The 15384-nt window shown below is 42.9% G+C and overlaps 1 protein-coding gene across 6 annotated transcripts in view; it reads left to right on the top strand.

Annotated features, from left to right (window-relative positions):
• Window positions 1-15384, top strand: part of smap1 (small ArfGAP 1) — a 321183-nt gene that overhangs the window by 28225 nt on the left and 277574 nt on the right. The window lies entirely within an intron of this gene.

The raw sequence follows: 15384 nt of genomic DNA, 5'->3' as shown, positions 1-15384 counted from the left end.
GAGGCTGGCAGTGTGTCAGTGTTATGATTTGTGGCAGGGGGGCTCTGAGCTGGCACAGCAGATCTTGGCAAACGCCTGCAGGGCACTCAGCACTTTGACAACCTGTCCTTGGTACCTCTCTGCTGTCACACACATAAAACACTGGCACGGCCCCCCCCACACACACACATAACACACACACTCATTTGGACTCAAATGATTTTGGACCCACAACCTTCAATTGTGCAGGTTTTAAAGGTGAGAAGGACGGGTGAGTCTGCAGAGGAGAGAGGTATCAGTGTGCATACAGTGTTTTATTTAATGAACCTGTCATTTATCCTTTAAATTTAACTCTACTTCTTCTTCAGAATGCATGATATTATTTTAATCATAAATTATTAATAATCATAAATCTGAATATTTTATCTACAGGTGCATTTATTCTGCTATTAGTGTAGATTTTTAATTGTGAAGACTGTTCAGGAATCAGGACTATTTTCAGCAGTGGATTGATACATATGTGGTTTTCCAGCTGCAGGATAGCGTCAGTCAAAATAAACTACAATGTGTTAGTTAATGGCTTTAAAGGTGCTCAGCACAGTGGTGTGTTTTTAATAGCTCTTTGAATATGCCACCACAGACACCGCTGTCAGTAGTTCATCACTGATTTGGGTCTGTTGCTGGACCTTGAGTGAAAGAAGAAAAGCATCCTCTAGACGTACATGTCTCTGAGTCTGGCTCTCTCTCCACAGCTCCCCTCCTTCACCAGCAGATGGAGGTCTCGCTTCACTTTCCTGTCGGCCGTCCCGTGACATTAAAATTCAGTTAAGAAGCGTCTAAATCTGGTGGCTTTTCTGAAGCTCTTGAATCATTAAGAAAACAGAAAAAAACTACTTGTGGATACTTCCACTCTCCTTGTTTATATCCTTCTGCCTGTTTCCACATTTATTACCTTAATAATGCGTTTTACGTCGGGTTTATCCGTCATGATTTATGCACTGTCTGAGCCGTAATTTTCCGGTATTTGTTTAAGAGCAGACAATGAGAGCAGATGATGAGTTTTTATTAGGTTTCCTTCTTGTTATAATAAAGAAGGAGTGCTGCATGGAGAGGGAAGCATCTCTCTGTGTGGAGGCAGTCTATCCACTCCTCATTACTGCTGACAGAGTCACACTAATGGAGCAGCAGGGAGCAACACAGCGCTTCTTTATTTCCCTCTCAGTATCTGCCCGTCACTCTCATCCTCCGCTCCTCTCCGGCCTGTGCTGATAGAGTTTGGCAGCCTTCGATAATTTTGCGAGAGGACATTTTATTAATTAGGGAAATTGAGGTTGTAAACCTGTTTTTTTTAACAGTGTTTTTTCTTCTTCTTTCTTTTTAAAGATGAATTCCAGCACTGGGATGGTTCATTTTCTTGGCCTGCGGCACTGTTCAGCCCTCATAACATTACCTGTAGTTTCTTGTTCCTACAGGTAAAATGGGGGGAAACATAATTTAAAGAACAGCCAAACATAATTTAAAGAACTTTTATAAATATTACAGAGCCGAGCTCTCAAGGTGTTTTACAAGAAGACATTAAGACAAAGTAGAAGTGTCTGGAATAAAAAGGTATAACACCTTTAGAGCAATTACGCTCAAAGTGAAAAGATGATTCAAATTAAAAAAAGGTAGAACAGTAGCTATGACAGGAGCCCAGATGGATTTCTGGGTGCTGTGGTTCAGAACAGATAAAGGCTGCAGTGTTATTAGTCCCGGAGGATTTGTATGAGTCAAGTCCACCAAGCCTCCCCTCGCTCAGCCTTAAAGCTTGGCTCTCTGTGTCTCTGCTCTGTCCCCGAAGAAAGAAACCGGCTCTGGTTTCTCACCGCTGACTTTTGTTCTCTCTAATAAATATTGAGTGAGTATGGAGTGAGCTCACAAGGATCACATCAGCACATTCAGATGTTCCTTATTTATTTCCCCTCACTTATTTGTTGCTTCCGGAGCGTTTCCGCACAAAGTCCAAACAGCCGTCGGCGTGTGTTGTGCAGGATTAAACGCCTGATCGCAAATTGCTCTCTTTTGAAAAGGGTGAGACACCTCGGCTGACGTCTACGGTCACACACACGCCACACACCCTACCATGCTGCCACCATCACATACTTTTACAGACACACACACACACGCACACACACGCACACACACGCACACACACACACACACACACACACACACACACACACACACACACACACACACACACACACACACACACACACACACACACACACATACATCCGTCGTCATCCTGACTGTCCTCAGGTTGACAGTTGGGGCTTTAATTTCATGCTCGGCTAGCTGCCCCCCCCCTCCTCCCAGTTGGAAAGTTCCGCTGTCACTCATCAAGGCTCCAGGGTGTGTGTCTGTGTGTGTCTCAACTGAGATGACTGTGTTTATTTGTGTCGCTTTGTATGTTTTGTCTGCATATGTTAATATGTATGCATATTTATTATTAAACTGGGTGTGCATGTGTGTGATATCATCTGCATGGGTATTTGTGTGTGTGAATTAGTGTGTTTGGATATTGGCCTGTGTGGCATGTGTGTCTTTTCTGTTCAGGCATGCCTCTGTGTGTGTGTGTGTGTGCCCTTCTTCACGGCACTCTGCAGGCTGTGCTGAATTCACCTGCATTAAAGTGCCTGAGATAGTGTGTGTGTGTGTGTGTGTGTGTGTGTGTGTGTGTGAGAGAGAAGAGCTCATTTGTGTCTAATCAGGTCAGCAGTCTACAAATTAGCACTGGTGTGTTTGTATTCTGTGTGTGTGTGTGTGTGTGTGTGAGAGAGAAAGAGAGAGAGAGAGGGTCTGTGTGTGTGTGTGTAGAGACTGCAGGGCTCATGTCTGCCGAGAGAACTCAATTCAGCTGTCTATTTTTGTCTTCAATACAGAGCAAGTATAAAGATGAACTAGAAAATTTCCTCTGGGGAAATTTTGAAAGGCACAGGGCTACTGCCGGTTTTGTCATCTCTGTCAACATGGGAATCAAACCCACGATCTTAAGGTCAAGACAGAGCTGATCAGACAGACACATGATCATCTTTCTATAAGCACTGATATGGAGGAGCTGTAACCACATTAGGTTAACTGTGTGTGTGTGTGTGTGTGTATAATCACATGAAGTTACCTGTGTGTGTTAGAGTGTGGGAGAGGAGTGCACACTTCCGCGCACATTTGTATGTTACCTGTGTGTTTTGATGTGTGTGTGTGTCTGTAACTGTAATCACATGAAGCTGGCTCTAGAGTCTGTGTGTGTGTGTGTGTGTGTGTGTGTGTGTGTATGACTGACTTGACACATGTTATGAGCTGCATCCTGTGTCAGTCTGATTTAGTTGTGTGTCTGTGTTTATAAACATTTAAACGAGCGCCAAGTGGATTGTTTATGAAGTTAACGAGTTCTGGCCTGAGAATCACAGAGGTTACCACGGCGATAGGGGCGCCCCAGGCTGAGACAGACAGAAACGTGGAGAAAAAGAGCTATTTTCTGCCTCTGCACCGGTCTCACATTTAGGCTTACTGTGACAAAACGGTAACTCCTATCAGAACAAAACACAGATCATGTTGCTCTAAGGACTTCCTGAAAAATTTGGTACGATTTGGTGTTTCTACAGTAAATATTTTGGAGACGCTGGCAGTTTTAAAACATCAGTCCGTTCTGCTTCTCTCAGAAAATATTTGTATTGGAGTCAATGAGGAGCAGAGACAGACGTGGCCGCACTCAGAGGCTTATTCTGTAAATTCTGTAAGTCCAGAAAATCACACGATTCAGATACAGTTTACAGCTAATCTCTATCATAAACGGTTCAGAAGCTGTTTAATGTTTTGTAAAACACTCGTCTTTAGAGGGTTAAAACAGCATAATAGATTAATGCCCATAACCTTTGATCTGAGAGGGCTATCTCAGTTATTCAAGCAGTTATGAATGGCTGAAAACTTCTAGTTTATGGAAATATCAAAAAAATGAAAATGTCAAAATCCCACCATGTAAAGGGTTTTCCCAGGCCACCACACATATTCTGCCCCTTTTCTACAAATTAAAATAGTTCCCAGGTATCTTAAAGACATGTCTGTGACATGCTTTGGTCAAAATCCCCCAAGGATCAAACATCACAGCTCTTTTCATCCTCTCAAAACAGCCCTGTTCAGAACGGCTGCTTTCAGTGCCTGTCCCTTTAAATGCAAATGAACCGCTGCTTGCCCCGCCCCTTGGTACCAGGTAGAGGTGGTGTTATGCAAAATTGAAACATCACTGGAAGACAACTGAGGGAACAGGTCCTAAAACCATGTGGACTTTAGCCTAGGGAGCCTGCACATTACAGAATTTTTTTTGGTCAATTCTCACATTTTGGGGGCCAGAAGGCAAGACAAACACCCAAATAAATGTTGTGATATGAAGTGATATTTCCATAATATGTCTTCTTTAAAGTTATTCTATGGTTTGAATTTGGACCAGTGGCAAAGTCAACGAGACTCCCAGCAGGAACATTCCCCTCCTCTGTGGTTTTCTCTTAATTAACATGAACTTTGTGAAATCTGGCTGCTGCCATAACATTTGACTAATGAGGTTACAAAGTGACCCACTGTGGGCTGCTGGTCATCCGCCACCGACACTTCTATACACCTGTGTCTGTGGGCTGCTCATCATCACAGAGAGGAATGTGATTGGCTGCTTCAGACAGCGCTACATAGTTCAGCATGCAGCACGAATGCAAAGTCCAAATGTTTACATCTGCCTACAACAGACTCCTGTATATTTAGGGCGTAAATTGTTTGAGTCATTTACTTCTCTTAATGCAGTCATACCCTGCTTAACTGCTCAGTTGATTTTCTGTAATAGAAATACTTAAAGCAGAAGTAAGCGGAATGTTTGTGTTAATATGAGTCTTAAATAGTTCTATCTTCCGACGGCAATCACTTATATAGAGTGTTTGGTCTGAAACACGGGTCTGTCAGTCACTCTGCTCTGCTGTAAGCCGAGGAGAAAACTTTCCTTGTATCCTACAACCTTTATCCAATGAGGAGAGAGAATATCATTAAATTCAGCCTGTCAAATTTCTATCATATAAGACCATTTCTTACCTCCAAGACGGCTAAAGTCTATATGCATGCCATGATATTCTCACACATAAATTATTGTTTTACAACATGGATACACCAAACAGAAAGTATATTGAAACCAATCAAGTCTCTCTTCATTTTCATTATTAAGGTAAGGGTAAGTAAGGTAAGTAATGTTTTAAAAAAGTTTAACATTCTTGACTTAGACAGTTATCAGATTTTCATGGATGTTTGCCCTATTTTCAAAGTTTTAAACGCAGCCCCCCACCACTGAATAAATTCATTCAGAAAAATATATTATATAATGAAGGACGAAGAACCAGAGCCTTAACAAGAGGTGATTGTAATGTACTGAGGTGTAGAACAAAATTTTGTCAAATGGTTAGTTCTGTAAGAGGAACACAGTCCTGGAACAAGTTACCATCACACATCAGAAACTGCGACAACTACTTACTCAACTACTTAAATCTCAAACATTGGTTAAAAACAAAGTAGACATGTACTCATATACTGTAGCTTAAATACTGTTTAATCTGATGTCTGTTCCCGGGGCATATGGTATATTGTTCTTTAACTGTGGGTTAAAATTGTCTGTTCTTATTTTGTTTGTCTGCGTCTGTTTTGCCTTGATATTGTCTGTCTGTGCTCTGTCTTGTAATTGTCCATTGTATGACTTGTCATCACAAGGTTTTAAAGTCTTCTGTGTTTATGTCTTTTAGAAATTTAGCAGTTGTGCTAAGTCCGGCACATTTACACTGATGCTTAAAGCGGAACTATGCAGGATTTGGGCTGTAATTATTGTGGCTCAGAGTCACTGTGATGGTTGAGTGACCTGTTATGAAGTGAATGGGGTCTAGGCCAATGCGCTCACCCCCCCCACTGGCTGAAAACCGAACTTGCAAGATCAGTCGTCCGTCTCGGTGTTACAAATCTCGTCAATGGATAGAAGTATCGCGAGAAACTGCCTTACGGCAGTACGAGATAAGAACGCACATGACGTCATGCATGTCACGAATCGTGATTGGTTTGAGTTCGGAAAGTCGGAGGAAACCATGGAAACATGAAATGTTTACTGATGAAGTTCAGCTTGTGGCTAACGGGGAGCTAATGCTAACACAGATACACACACCATGGGTCTTTATAAGATAATGTAATACATCATGACACACACACACACACCTTCGCGTTTTGGAACCTTTATTCCTGTGTGTGTATGTCTGTGTCTTTGTGTCTTTGTGCCTGTGTGTGGCTGTATTAGCGTTAGCTCCGTGTTAGCGTTAGCTCCGTGTTAGCATAGCGTTAGCGTTAGCTCGGTGTTAGCAGGGCTTAGCAAACAGCAGTAAACACAAGCACGTGTAGGGGGGGTGGAGGAGGTGGCGGCGGCGAGTTTTTTTTTTTTTTACGACAGTGACATGTGCCTCCCAGAACTGTGGGGGAGCTCCGGAGAGGGAAAAAAAGAGAAACCAACGAAGGAGCGAGCTATTTCCGGCCGACTTGCATTGTTCTGCTTTAATGCGTCAGTGCTGATGAATGTGCACTGTCCCAATTCACTAAATAAAGAAATGAAATGAAATGAGAACGGCATAAAGGGGTGGTCCTCTCTGTGTGTGCAGCCAAGGGATGCGCGTGAATGTGGTGATGTAGGGAAGAGGGCGGGGACTGCTAACTCCATCAGCTGACAGGAAGTTAGCCAAAACCACCGGATCGCTTACTTCTGCTTTAATACTCTGTAGTAGAGATGCGCGGTTTGCGGACACATCCGCGGAGTCTGCGGATAAACGGCGGGTCAGGCGGGTGATGACCCGAAAAAAAATATTTTAATTAGATTCGGGCGGGTGGCGGTTGAACCAATTAGGAAAAATATATACATAGTACATACGAAAAACGAGCAGCACTCTTTGAAACAGTCAAATTTTCATCAGGCACTGCAGTAATTGCCCACTGGTGTCTGTGCATGAGAGATGGCAACACCTTATTCATTTTGTGAGGAACGCACTCTCTGAGGGCATTGGCAACAACAGTCAACACTTTCTTCATGGAAATGACAATACAGTGGAAACCGCTTAGTGATCACGGATATAGTAGGCTAATCAACCGCTTATATGGATCAAAAGGCTTGGGACGGAATCATTTCTATACAAATGCTGTTTAAATAATTCGTTATAGTGATCAAGAAATCCGCTTACATTGTTCAGTTTTGGTCATTTTATGGATGAAAACATGTGCAAAAACAATTTCAAAACTATGTGCAGCCTATTTATTTTATTTTTGGCGGTGTCCCTTTGACGTGCACTGCTGCAGCAGCCTGCACATGTCGCTGCGCTGTGTTGTTGTGCTGTGTGTTGTTGTGTTGTGTTGTTGTGCTGTGTGTTGTTGTGCTGTGTGCGTCACCTGGCTTGCTGAGCCACATGACTGTCTTATCACTTATCACTGGCTGTTGTGTTGTCTGTCAAAACATGGATGAATGAAACCTATCGACTTTATATCGACCGCGGACGTCAGGAATACATTTTGGGCTTTTGGCTCGTTCCGTTCATCTCCGCATAGTGCTCTGTTCCCGTAGAGAGAGAGAGAGAGAGAGACTGCATGACAGCAGCGCACGGCAGAAGTGAAACTCATACGGCCCGACCCCCCTCATCCATATTAGACAGGGCTGGACTGGGACAAAAATTCAGCCCGGGCATTTTCTGTCCAGACCGGCCCACTACATTATCAGCGGACATAGCGTAGAAGTCCACAATTCTTGCGGCGTCTTCTCTAACGCATACTACAAAGGAGAGTCATATTCTTTGATAGCAGTTAACAAATAAAGCACATGAACTCAAGGACTAAAATTGATCAATCAATAAATCTTTATTCATTAGTGTCAAATCACAACAGAAATTATGTCATGACTAGAGGTGGGCGCTACCTCTACCAATTGGGGGGAGAGAGAGAGAGAGACAGGGAGATAAGGACAAACAGGGACAATAATAACAAAATATCCTGACAAATAATCTAAATAGAAACATTTTACAGACAGTAGCAGCATTAAAGCTGGAACTTGACTCAGTCATTATGAAACCATAGAGAATTGGGGGAAAAAAAGTCTAAGAATTACAGGTCTGAATAGATATGCATTCTCATATGTGTATGTGCACAAGTATGTATTGCCCTACTTCCTCGTCCGCAGCCAGCCAGCTCCACTCTCACCAAATTTGTGACCTGCAAGAAACAGCAAACAGAACTTGTACTCAGTATTTGTGTACTGACAAGTATATGTAGCCAAGTAGCCTTTTTGTGACGTGGTGACACCTAGTGAACAAAGGGGAGCATACGTCAGTCCGACTGCCCACAAGTCCGACGGCTCATTTCTCCGACTACCCATTCTACAGTGTTGAGGTTAGGTTTAGGGTAAGGTTAAGGGTTAGGGCTACTTAAGTCGGAGAAGTGGGAGGTCGGACTGATGACGCAAAAATAAAGAAATGTATGGTCGGAGTCGGAGAAATGGGTGGTCGGAGAAATGGGTAGTCGGACAGACGTCATGCGCCCGTGAACAAATTTATCTGTCATGAAGGATGACTTAAAAGTCTCAAAAGAGGCCTAAGGCCTACTCCATTCCTGTTAATTGAACTTAAAAGATATGCAGATGTTTGAATTTAAAATCACCATCTCTAATGCTTCAACAAGGATATACCGGTAATCATAATCAAACCTTTTTTTCTTTCTTTTTTTAAATCTGAGACAAAACAAGTTGCATAAACTCACAAAGTCAAGATGAAGGTCTCAGATATGATGGATGACTCACAGCCCTTCAACTAATGGGCTAATATGTTGTCACATGTTAGAAAAATAACTGCTTCAATCCCTGAGGAGCTACGTTAGCATTAGCGGCAACTGCATTCACCAGTATGCAGTTAGTTATCACATTCAATGTAAAAACGTTTTTTGCTTTGTTTTGAACATGTCTCAAAAGTGTAGCCTAGCCAGCCCCAGGCTAATGTTACTTGCCTCCACTCGCTCATCATCGTCGGGTCCTCCTCGCTCGTCTCCCGGCGTAGCAACACCTGTGGCTGCTGGGGGGTGGCGGTGATCCCCATCACCATGTGTCAGGACAAATGATCAAGAGGGAGGGGCGGGCCAACGAGAGCTAAGAGATTTCATTTTTTTTTTTTTTTAATTATGACAGTACTGGGCCGGCCCAAATATGTGCATCGGCCCACCGGGCATTGCCCGGTATGCCAGATGGCCAGTTCAGCCCTGATATTAGATATTGGCCTACAACAACGGGCGGATGGCGAGCGGGTGTGGTTTTGTGGATGACAACTTTTGTGATGCGGTTGCGGATGAAATCGTTGCCTATCCGCGCATCTCTACTAGGCTTGGGCGGTATTACGGTAATACCGTATACTGCAGGTGTTTAAAAATAGCAATGGTATCAATTTCAATACCGTCATGAAAAAATGCAATGCACTTATATAGGAGATAAGGATTAAATATTAAATAAAAGTAATTTAATGTCTAAAATTGATTATATGTCCAGTAGCACTTATGTGTGGTTGAATTTTCAGTTAGTTTAATATGTTTTAGCCTACTTTTACCTGCCCGCCGGGACCGGACCTGCCGTGTCTTGTAAAAAAAAAAAAAAAACTGACAGCGAGTGCTGTCATGACTTCCTGTATCTGGCCCTTCAAAATAAAAGCCCTATAGCCTTTCATATACATTTCGGTCGTATTGATTTTGACTTAATTTTGACAAGACACGGCTCCAAATGTTTTTTTTATTTTTCCTGCGACCAATCGACCAATGAGATTTTGGTCTGCTAATGTTTAGCTCTAGTATTCAGTTTCTGAATGGTGAAGACACAAGCCAATGTTTGGTAATGACACTTACGTCATCATTTTTAATTAGTCAAGGTAATACCGTATACCGTGGTAAAATGTGGAGGAAGTTTGACGGTATCAAAATTTGGATACAGCCCAAGCCTAATCTCTACTCTGTAGAGAAGGAGAGTTCTTTATCAAAACACACTTTGAAAATACTTTCTGTATGGATGCTCCACAGCTTCAACACATTCTGTTTATCTATATAAGATCTTATTGTAGATGAGGCCTCATCTGAGATGACTTGTGCGTTTGTTTTGGAGAACTTTTTTTTTTTTAAAAGAGGTTATCTGAGAGCAAACCAAAGTGAGGTCCAATCTACACTGATAGATATCCAGCAGATAGAGTCCAGCTTATAATGGCTGAGCTCCTTGATTTAGGCTTAACACTCAGTCATCCCTGCCTTAATGCTCCTTTAGGCCGTCTAGCGCATTAGTGCCACCGCATTAACACACTGATGCTCTTACCCGAGACCGACAAGCCCATTGGACTGCATGCATTCCTGCTGCTGCTGTCCAACTGGCCCCGGCCTCACCACCACCACCATCACGCAGCCTGGATCCATAAAGGTTGATCACATTCAGTGTTCAAAGTCTCTTGTAGACATGGAATTGACTGATAGTAAGCTTGGTGCTCTGGGGAGAGATGGAGCCAGAGATGGCGCTGAGGGACTGCAGCCGCCAGCACATTAAAATGATTTGACTGTCATTTCTGTGCCTTCTCCTATTTATCCCGTGGGGGGGGGGGCCTCATAGCTTATATATTTTTACAGATGTTAGTTTAGACGGCAGCTCTTTGTTGCTAAGGCGGCCGCCTTAACAGGAAAGCGCTGCGGGAAACCCTGATAGATTTCTATGGGAATCTGAACTCAGAGAAATAAGATATGTTCAGGAGATTTCAGAAGTATGCATGCAGGTATTAATATTCTGGCTTTCAATAAGTTTAATGGCCTTTCTGCGACTCTGACAAAGCACTTGTCACCCTGTCTTTCAGTGTCTAAAAACCCCCCTTTCAATAGCAGAACTGGGCGGTGCTGAATCTGACAGTCTTTGTCATTTTCCAACAGAAAGTCTGACAATCACGCCTACATCGTGCAGTGATTGGCTGTGTTTACAGAGGTGTGAACTCCTCTCAGAAGCTGTCAGGTTTTTATTCTTTATAAAACTACTGTACTTTACATTGTGTGTTCAACCACACAGCAACACTGATTCTTTAGTTAATGTTGTTATTCTAGATGACTTCTTGTATGACACTTGTCATTGTAATGATAATGATGGTGGATTCATCTTGTGATGAATTCTCCCATATTTTTGAATCTTTGACAGAAACACAAAAGCAGCATCTGTATTCAACTCTTCGCTGCTCAGATCAAAACTGTCAGATTTGATCATCTGTAGCTTGACAGGAAATTAAAGATCCCATATGGTATGAAGTAAGGTTTTCATATATTATTTGATTATAGATCAGGTCTAGGTTCTATATTATTTCTGTGAAAGTATCAAAGCCTCAGTCCACAGAGAAATGCACACAGCCTGTGTTCAGAAACTGAGCCTTAAAACCAGCCGTCAGGTCTTCTATAACTTAATGATGTCACAACTCCAAGCTATTACTCACTCTGTAAAGGTGACTGAGACCGCATTTCAAGTATATTTTTTGGGGCTTTTTCGATTTAATTGACAGGACAGTTGAGAGAGAGAGACAGGAAATGGGAGGCAGAGAGGGGGGAATGACATGCAGGATAGGGCCGCTCGACGCAGTGAGGCCTGCATTGAGGCCTATAGCCTCAACACATGGGGAGGGGGCTCTACCAATGGAGCTAGACACAGCCCCGAGACTGCATTCAGTAAAGGACGAGCATTTTGTAATTCCACTGTCTTTAACCTGTTGTCGCTCCAACGGCCCGCCCACGGGCCCCCGGGGGGGTTTTAAACAGGGAGGTGTCATAGAGGATGTCACCAGTCACTTGAAATAGTCATGCCACATATCGTTGGAAAGCTAAAACTCTTGTGATTAAAGATATGCCGACCATTCCTAAATATAATCATCACAGCAACACTCGAATCAGACTATAAACATGCTAACAAAGTTCGTAAAAAGCCGATATAACTCACGATTTGTGTCAGGGCAGGCTCAGGATCACAGGGTTTCCCCACAAACTTGGTGTCGTTACATTCAGAAAAGTCCAGTAAATCCAATCCAGTAAAGTATTTAGTCCAAAACACACGGTTGTACCGGTAGATAGCGTCATCCCGCTGCTGCATCTTATGAAATTACGCATTGTATATCCAGTAAATCCGTTTATTTCTCCTCATAAGTCCGGCGTTTACATGAAAACAATGTTTATTTCACTTCACAAAATGGCGCTGCACTCTGACCTTTCGATTGACAGCTCACTCGACCAATCACAAGCTCCCTGTCCCCGGCTGCCGCCTGCAATAGCGAATGAGTGGCCGGTCTGATGAGGAACATCCCCTCCGACAGCGCTGAATGGCTTCAGCCAATAGGAACCGATCCCGATGGCAACTGATGCATTGAATAGCCAATGAAATATCGAAAAAAACGATGTGCTGCATTCACGGTCCCTGGGAAAAGGCAGCACTGCAATTTTCATGCGTAACAATGCAAATACTGCACTTTGGCGCATGTATTGTTTCTCAATGGCAATTTTAGGAAGACGCCTAGATATACACTTAGAAAAACATGTGTAAAATACTAATTTTTAGCAGGATTGTTATCAAATTTGAACTGGGGCCAGGTAAGGCTTCATGCTGTGGTCCCATTGTGTTTTCCAGCTAAAATTCTCAGCTACACTCATCTTCAGGCATCTGATTGCAACAAAAAAATTCAGGCGAGAATAAAAACATTCTAATTCAGTGTGTTCCAACTTAGATTACTCAATGATAATAGCACTTATAGTGATTATTTCAGTTTGGGGAAAAACTTCAGAGTGTTACCTTTCAAAAGAGACCAAGCCCATCCATATTCTCCAAACAGTTCAAGAACAGCATTCAATTTACTTTGGGTACGCCTTGGATAGGCGAATATTACAGAATTTATAGGAGTGAAAAGACTGAATCTAACACACTCAAGGCCCTACATTAACTCATTGAGTGCCAGCCCTTTTATAAAATGGTCAGTGCCATGTGCCAGCGTTTTGGGGCATTTGGAGTAATATTTCAAGACCCAGAGAATATTTTGTACTATGACTCTGAAAACACTTGTTCCATTCTTGATATATCTTAAGTTGGATAGGGCCTGGTTGCACCAAAAAGACCACTTTTTTTCTAGAAAGCTGAGAAAAATACATTTTTGTGAAAGAGAGTCTCTCAAGAAAAACTGTGATTTATCCGTTTTAATTTTGGCTTCAAAAACATGTAAGACATCTGAAAATTTAATTTCACATGTTTTTTCATTGACCCCCCCCCCAAAAAAAAAACAAAGAACAAAAACAACTAAAATACAACAAGTACGAGCAGTTGCTGCCCCCTCAGCCTCTCCTAACCCCCTCCCCTCTCCTCCTTCTCCTCCTCCTGCTGCATCCCCTTGTCTCTGAAGTAGGAGGGAGACGTCATGGCGTCTTCAGCCTCTTTGCTGGATGCGGCCGCGGCAGCGACGCACCGCGCTGATCTCTCGGTTCGTCGTCACGTCGGTTTACAGCAGCTGGTGAAACTGACTCCACGATCCGCTTTTGCTTCGGCATTTTGGTGCTGATCATCTAGATCAGTTTACCTTTCCTGCCTCCTCTCATCACTTCATGCTGGAGCTATGCTAATAGCATCCGTAGCTAAGCTTTCCTCCAGCTCTACCTTACACTTGTTCCAGGCTCTGCCCGTCGTTTTTCTCTAGAAATAGAAACTTTTTCCAACTTTTTTATCTCCGTACCGATCGCGCTCGTCTTCTCCTTCTTCTTCACTTCTTTCTCTGATCTACAGTCTTCTTCGTTCTACACATCCCAGAAGCCCCAAAATTACGCAGTGTGCGCGAGAGCGTCCCCATTTACCAGCTGCAGAAAAGTGCATTTGACGTCCATGGACGTCATTGGCACTCAATGAGTTAACAGTCCAAAGCTGATGGTGATGATAAAACTCACAAAGGAAATGTATCTGCTCATATGTGACAACGTTGAAATTTTAATAGGAAATGCCAAGACCAATGTGACATAGGTCATGTGTGGGCATCTCCATGTTTATACTGGGGTATTACTGTAATGTAGAGGTGTGTGTGTGTTACTGTGTGTGATGAAGACCCATCCAGAGTCAACTCAGTTCAACACCTGTGGGAGATTTTTGACTGATTTGTTGGACGGTGCTCTCCACCGCCATCATCAACACACCAAATGTAGATGGTGGTGTGGTGCTAATGTGGTATGGGTGCTTGATATAATGTCAAGAAGCACTGAAGCTGCTCTATCTGCACATTTTCTCATGGAATGACTGACACCTGTGTCGGTGCATGCTGGTGCTTTTTTATAGAGGAAATATTTTCTAAACCACAAGAACTATAATGAAATGATGACGAAGCAAACAAGACACCGCTCCTTTGAAAAATCCCATTAAGATGTACCGAAGGGATTTGAGATATTAGCTCCTGAGCAATTTTGATAAGAATGTCTTCAGGATAGCTTAAAGTGTGTACGTCCTGCAATACTAAACTCCAGGTTTTCAACTGAGACTGTTCCACTCAAGTGAAGGTTTTGAATGTTTGTGGATTTTATCTTTTTTGTATATTAACTTCTCGAGTTTCGCTTCAGCTCTGATTGTTGTACTGTACCTGCACTTTCTACAACCCTCTCGTCAGTCCACAGTTTGAGATATCTGAGTTCTGGGTTTCTGTGGATGGGACCCTTTATTCATCTGTACAGCTGTGGAGGATACCACTGATGGGTTCTGTTTGTTCTTAATAGGCTTGGGCGGTATTACGGTAATACCGTATACTGCAGGTGTTTAAAAATAGCAACGGTATCAATTTCAATACCGTCATGAAAAAATGCAATGCACTTATATAGGAGATAAGGATTAAATATTAAATAAAAGTAATTTAATGTCTAAAATTGATTATATGTCCAGTAGCACTTATGTGTGGTTGAATTTTCAGTTAGTTTAATATGTTTTAGCCTACTTTTACCTAACCCCCCCCCCTCCCGTCGGACACGTTCTGTCATAGTCACTCTCACTCACACACACATCACAGATCGCTCTGCACACAGTTTATGAACTTGATTAGTTTCAACAAGTCGGTCGGGTTTTACCGTTATGCCCGTTTATCACCAATAAACACAGTAGATGAGGGTGAGTGACTGAGCTGCGGCGGGTGGGGTGTGGTGGGGGGGCAGCGGCGTGGAGCGGTGCGGGACTCTGACTGCAGCAGGGACTATCATGTCTCTGCTCCGTGACTGATCGCAGGTGAGCGCTGTGGGACGGGTCCGCTAATCGTTGAAAACAGCAGTGATACG

Source organism: Trachurus japonicus, chromosome 15 (assembly GCF_045865225.1).
Source record: "Trachurus japonicus isolate A0001 chromosome 15, Traja_1.0".
NCBI lineage: Eukaryota > Metazoa > Chordata > Actinopteri > Carangiformes > Carangidae > Trachurus > Trachurus japonicus.
Note: the sequence above shows the minus strand (reverse complement) of the source record. Positions and strands in the feature narration are given on the sequence as shown.